The sequence below is a fragment of the Eumetopias jubatus genome, unplaced genomic scaffold, assembly GCF_037043125.1.
Source record: "Eumetopias jubatus isolate StellerSeaLion01/CBP00866 unplaced genomic scaffold, mEumJub1_p1.0 scaffold_17, whole genome shotgun sequence".
NCBI lineage: Eukaryota > Metazoa > Chordata > Mammalia > Carnivora > Otariidae > Eumetopias > Eumetopias jubatus.
The window spans coordinates 20,761,717-20,767,749 of NW_028274823.1; the positions used below are offsets into that span (position 1 = coordinate 20,761,717).

At 42.6% G+C, this 6,033-nt stretch overlaps 1 protein-coding gene across 1 annotated transcript in view; it reads right to left on the reverse strand.

The window, feature by feature from the left end:
* ADD3 (adducin 3) overlaps positions 1-5,754 on the reverse strand; it is a 118,284-nt gene extending 112,530 nt beyond the window's left edge. Inside the window, exon 1 of the mRNA XM_028095620.2 lies at positions 5,501-5,754. The gene's annotated coding sequence lies outside the window, so the exon portion shown is untranslated. The remainder of the gene's footprint in view (positions 1-5,500) is intronic.
* Between the last annotated feature and the right edge of the window lie 279 nt (positions 5,755-6,033).

Below are 6,033 nucleotides of genomic sequence, written 5' to 3' on the forward strand. Positions count from 1 at the left end.
ATTTCCATCTTGCTTAATCAATTGCTTGCCTTAATGTCTACTTGCCTTGGGAACATTAAAATTAAAAGTTTTATTAATATATACAGTGTACCTCTTGAGACACTGGTTTTAAGAACATTATGTCATTTGCCCTTAGGCTTCCAAAAAGTGTTTTAACCCCTGGCTGGCTAGTTGTGAGAAATTTTTATCCTATGGAAATCATTATGTCTGTGTACTGCAGAAAAAGTGAGTTTCATCACCCAGGTTCAAACTGTAGTCTTGTTTGAGGAAGTAGCAATCTTAAATGCTAGTTAATGTACTGCCTATACACCAATATCCTGAGGCCCAGTTTTGGACAATTTGAAACAAAGAGGTTTCAAAGTTCATCTTATACCAGCGAGGTCTTACCATTTCCAATTAAGCTTTAACGCCAATTTTTTTTTTTTTAAAGATTTTATTATTTATTTGACAGAGAGAGACACAGCCAGAGAGGGAACACAAGCAAGGGGAGTGGGAGAGGGAGAGGGAGAAGCAGGCTTCCCGCCGAGCAGGGAGCCCGATGCGGGGCTCGATCTCAGGACCCTGGGATCATGACCGGAGCTGAAGGCAGACGCTTAACGACTGAGCCACCCAGGCGCCCCATCGCCAACTTTTAAAAACAAATAAATGTAAGGTACATGGTGGCAAGGCAGATCAGTCTGACATCAGATTAAAGTTCAATTTAGATCTAGACTCATGATAAAGCTGTAACTGTACATCAAAGCCTATACAATAACAGTTCAGCTTTGGCATAGTTAGAAACCAGTCTATACTATCTTCCTAACAAGGAAATTTATAAGAACAATAAGCCTTTAAATATAAAAGATGGGTTTCATTCATTTTATACCTTTCAGTGATCATGGTACTATTTTTTGGGTTATACTAGATAACACTGAAAGCCACATTCAATCTTTAAGGTTTCTAGGATACTCCTCATTAAATTGCTCCTTCAGTGTAGTAATACCCTAGAAACCTGAAAGAGATTATTAATGCAGCTTTTCAAAGATATCCAACAAAAATTAGTTTAAGGAAACAAGAGACTCTGATTCTCATTATTTGTACTATCAGCTAAGGTTCTACAGTGAATTAAACAGTACCATCTTAACATTCAAATACACGTTCAACTGTGCAATTAACTTAATTTTGAATTGCATTTTGAAGCTTGTCCAAATATAAAAGATCAACATTATTAAAATGCACATGAAATAGTGCCCACAAACCTTTTTTTCTGCAACAATTAAAATTAACATAATTTTCAGTTAAAATTGTTCAATGCATACTGTTGATACTCTATTTATTGCATGAATGCCAGGTGAATAATTTTTAACTTTACATGAAAGGAAGAGTATCCCCCAAGTAGGATTATTACATACATGTGTGTTCATAACCAGCTACTGCTAGAAGGAAAAAATTAAATTCATCTAGTTATTATATAAATGGGATATATAAGAGTTAACAGACATGTTTTCTTTCAAGCCTCAATGAAAGACTTCTAACCAGTATGATATAAAGGATTCTGAATATATACAACCCATTACAGTAAAAATCTGAGATTGTCCTGGCTCTTGGCCAAGAGAGCTTAGTCACTTGCAGAACCCGAAAGACCTCATAATAATCTCATCTATAAAATATACTGGAATGGATCCCAAGATCAAATGATAAACCATTAACACAAAAGACATGAAAGTATCAGGGCACTCATTTTGAACCTCAATGACCTAACACAGTCTACAACTCCTTAATGAATTTTTTTTTTTAAAGATTTTATTTATTTATTTGACAGAGAGAGAGACAGCGAGAGCAGGAACACAAGCAGGGGGAGTGGGAGAGGGAGAAGCAGGCTTCCTGCGGAGCAAGGAGCCCGATGTGGGACTCGATCCCAGGACCCTGAGATCATGACCTGAGCCGAAGGCAGACGCTTAACGACTGAGCCACCCAGGCACCCCTTAATGAATTTTAAATAAGGTGTCCATGTTTAAAAAAGAATAGCACTCTGATTAGACATTTAAATTTTTTTCTATTCAAATTCTACATATTTAGCATTTCCAAAGGATTTGGAAACAGCACTGAATATTAATTCTAGCCAAAAAATTTAGTATTTATGTGAGAAACAGATTAGTAACCTGTGTCTTCAATACAGCTTGGGCTTTCTTAGTTCAACACATGCCTGTTTTTAAACATTTTTTCCTAACATTATATTTCACTAAACTGTCAACAAAAGGACGTTTCAGTTCTCTACAATAATTCTAAACATTACTGAAACGAGCTCCTAATTTACGTTATAATTTATTTGCTTGACCTATCAACTACACTGGTGAAGCAGCAACACACAATTCCATCCAAGAGGAATGTGAGTGACAAAGTATAAGCCATAGTTATATCTTAAGGCTAATTTTCAGAAGCAACTCAGACGGAATTTAGAACAAATTTAAGTGACAATCCATCTTAGATATGATGTTGATAATCAGAAAATCAGCCTGATTTAGTGCAAAACCAGAATCTCTCCAAGGAAAACTAGTGCCTGCTGGGCCTCGTGAGTCCCAGCACATCTGGCAATCTTTAAAAAAAAAAAAAAAAAAACCTTTAATATCTTTAGTAATTAAAAAGATAACATACTCTAGCCCAAATACAGTATCCTAGCTAAACTTAATCAAAAGAGAATCCTCTTCCAAAATCCAAAAGGTGACTCTACTTAATGCAGATTAATCACCACCCTTCATATTTAAACAGTCTGTTGGTGGTATTAATACAGGAGGGTGTGGCTAAACAAGACCAAGGCATACCTGTAGTTTTGGGAATACTTCAAAGACCTTTCACTGATTTGTAACTACTACTGCAAGTATAATAGCAGGGCCTACTAGTTACATGGGCTCACTCTAGAGTCAGACTCTGGGTTCAGAACCAGCCTGTGGCACCTAGAGCCTATACTCCTTGGGCAAAAACCTAGGTGTCTGTTTAGTCGTTGGCGTGTCATGAGGAATAAGTAAATTAAATCATATAAAACTCTGTCTGGCACAGAGGTAGAGGAAATAAATATTGGTTATTACAAATATTTGCTTAGTCTTCACTTGCTATGTAGTGTGATATAACCACCTTCTGAAAAGACTCATTTTATATACTAGTGATGATAAAGTCATGAAACACTTACTGAGTACCAGACCATATTGTAAACACTTTACATAAAACAACTCAGTTAATATTATGACATTATCATTCCCGAACATTATACAAACTCAATTTGTTCAGATATGGGTTTCTATGCTTTTATAGGATTTCCTCCCTCAGTAGAAATGCTTCTTATACCCTGAGGACATGTGTAAGTGCTGCCCAGTACTGCTAACCAACTGCTTTGCCACAGAACAGATTAAACAGCTAAACAACCTGTACAGGCTTAGGTGTAACAAAAACAGACATATTACACCTACTTCAGGAAGCCTCACAACTGCAGAAGTTGAGCCCCACCTTGAGTCCAGATTTAAGGATTGTGTGTAGGAGCTGATGCTATGTCGTCTTAGTCTCAAAAGACATTCTGGTTTTACAAGACCAAATCCACACTTTAAACATCACTGAGTGGAACACACATTCTTCCCAGTATAGCATTATTGAAAAAAGGGGTTAGAAATAGAAAAGTGTACAGTTTTTTCACTTTTAGAATGTAAAACATTTTTGAAAACACAATTCTTCTATCATGCAAAATAAATATTTCCCAGGTGTCTTATGATCACCTGTCATGTCAAATGTTTACCAACAAACCTCCTGTTATCATACATGTAAAAATCTACATTGAATGCCCCATAACCAATTATCTCTTAATTTACATTTAAATTGAGATAAATTATGTTTAACATTCAAAATTGATAGGCCACTTTTTTTTTTCTTTAAAAACAACTATTACCAACATGCCAGCACCTGAGGTCAACTTTTAAGAGTGAACTCTTTGGATGGGGCGCCTGGGTGGCTTAGTCGGTTAATCGTCTGCCTTCAGCTCAGGTCATGATCCCAGAATGCTGGGATCGAGTCCCGCATCAGGCTCCCAGTTCAGTGGCGAGTCTGCTTCTTCCTCTCTCCCTCTCCCACTGCCTCCCCCATCCCCCACTTATGCTCGCTCTCTCACTTGCTTTCTCTCAAATAAATAAAATCTTTAAAAAAAGAGAGAACTCTTTAAAAAGATGAAGAATTAAATGTAGCAAAAGCGGCCATATTTTTCTGGCCCTCCCTCTGCAAAATTAATCTGCTCAATTTAAGCAAAGGAAAACGAGTTAGAGGGCAATTACAGTGCAATCAAGATTTGGATACAAAAAACTTTACACATATGCTCCAAAAGTAACGCTATAAATGAGTTGGTACCATACCTTAATTACACAAATTTTTTAATAGTCAAGCTCTTAACGACGGGTTATTCTCTTTAACAACACTCTAGAATTCTTCTGAAGCCCAAATTAGGAATATACTAAGCATGATGTAGAGGCACTTCATTCCAAGAAAAGCAACCATTTCATACTGCTAAATGTGAAATATTGTATAATTTAACAAACATGCACACACGTTTATGTAGCTGGTTCCAACCCCCAGAATCTTACCAACTCCTTCACCACAGTTGCATATAATCCCGACTCAAAACCTCCTGGTTGAGTTAAATTCCATTTCTCTCCTTACCACTATACTGGTCAATTGCAACAGCACACGTGCCAAAGAAATTAGTGGTTTTACTACGCTCCCATTTTGAGCGGGCACCTACTTGCAATTAAATCTCTGCAACAAAAAAGTTCACCTGAGGCCATTCTTGCCAATTTAATAGAGGCCTAGCTTATTCTACCTGTCTCTGTGGTCTTGCCTCAGCTATAATAGCATACCTCCAAAGAGGCTGGACGTGCCCCAAACACCAGCAAAGTGGACCCGCTGCCAACTCGGCTTGTCACCCCAGGCAGGAAGCACAACCTTAACGTGTAAGCGTTTGTAGGGGTGTGTGCGCGCGCTAGGAGGATGGGGACGCGGATTACAGGAACGCTTTCAACTAGTAACAGAACTTCTTTAAACGAGGAAAACAAAACAAACCAACATTCTTTCCCTTACCTCCACCTTTTCCAAGTGCGGCAACCTCGGGGGCACACCTTCAGAGCTTAAGGTCCCCAGGTCACCAACGCTTCAACTAGCTCTCGATTTTCAGAACTCCCTACGGTACTCTCGAGGGAAACCAGAGGACGCCCAAGAGTCGGGCCCACCCCGCGGCGCCCAGAGGCCCTCCCTCCCCCGCACGTCCACTCCCCTCGGACTAGCCCAGGGCTCCCATTCCGGCCCCCCGGGAAGAGAGAGGTTCACCTGAGGCCGCAGGGACAGCCAATAGGAAGTCCCCTCGGCCCCGGCGCTCCCCGCCCCCGCGCGACCCCCTGGAAGGGTCCCGCCGTGCAGCCCGCGCGGGCGCCAGCCATCCCCGCTGGGAGGAGGGGCCCAACGACGGCGCCTTCTCTCCCCTCAGGATTACCTCGCAGCTCGCCTCCCGCAGCGGGCTTTGTGCTTCCCCTCCTCCTTCTCCGAGGCCGCCGAAGCTGCAGCGGCTGCTCGATCCGCCGCGGCCGCCTCTTAAGCGCCGCACGGCTCCACAGGGGAGGACACAGGGGGAGGGGGGCGTGAGGAGGGAGGGACCTGGGCGCCGAGCCCTCTATAGCAGGAAGCGGCGACACCTGGGTCGCGATGCCTCTAGCTCTCGCTCACTGCTTTTAAATAAAATAATTTAAACCCCCTTCCTTCCCCTCCCGCCCCTCGCCCTGGCGACCGTTACCAGCGGGCGGCTCGCGCTCTGGCGGGACTGGCCGAGCGCCCCCGGAGCGTCCTCTGGCGCCGCCCCCTAAGCCCCGCCCTTAGGCCCCCAAGCGCCTCTGGCTCCGCCCCTAGAGGCCGGCCCCTCGCAGCCCCCGAACGCCCCCTGGTCCCGCCCTTTGCCCCCCCATCTCGAGCGACCTGACCCCGCCCCTCGGAATCACAGGACGTTCTGGGCCCCGCCTCTTCAAGGCCCTG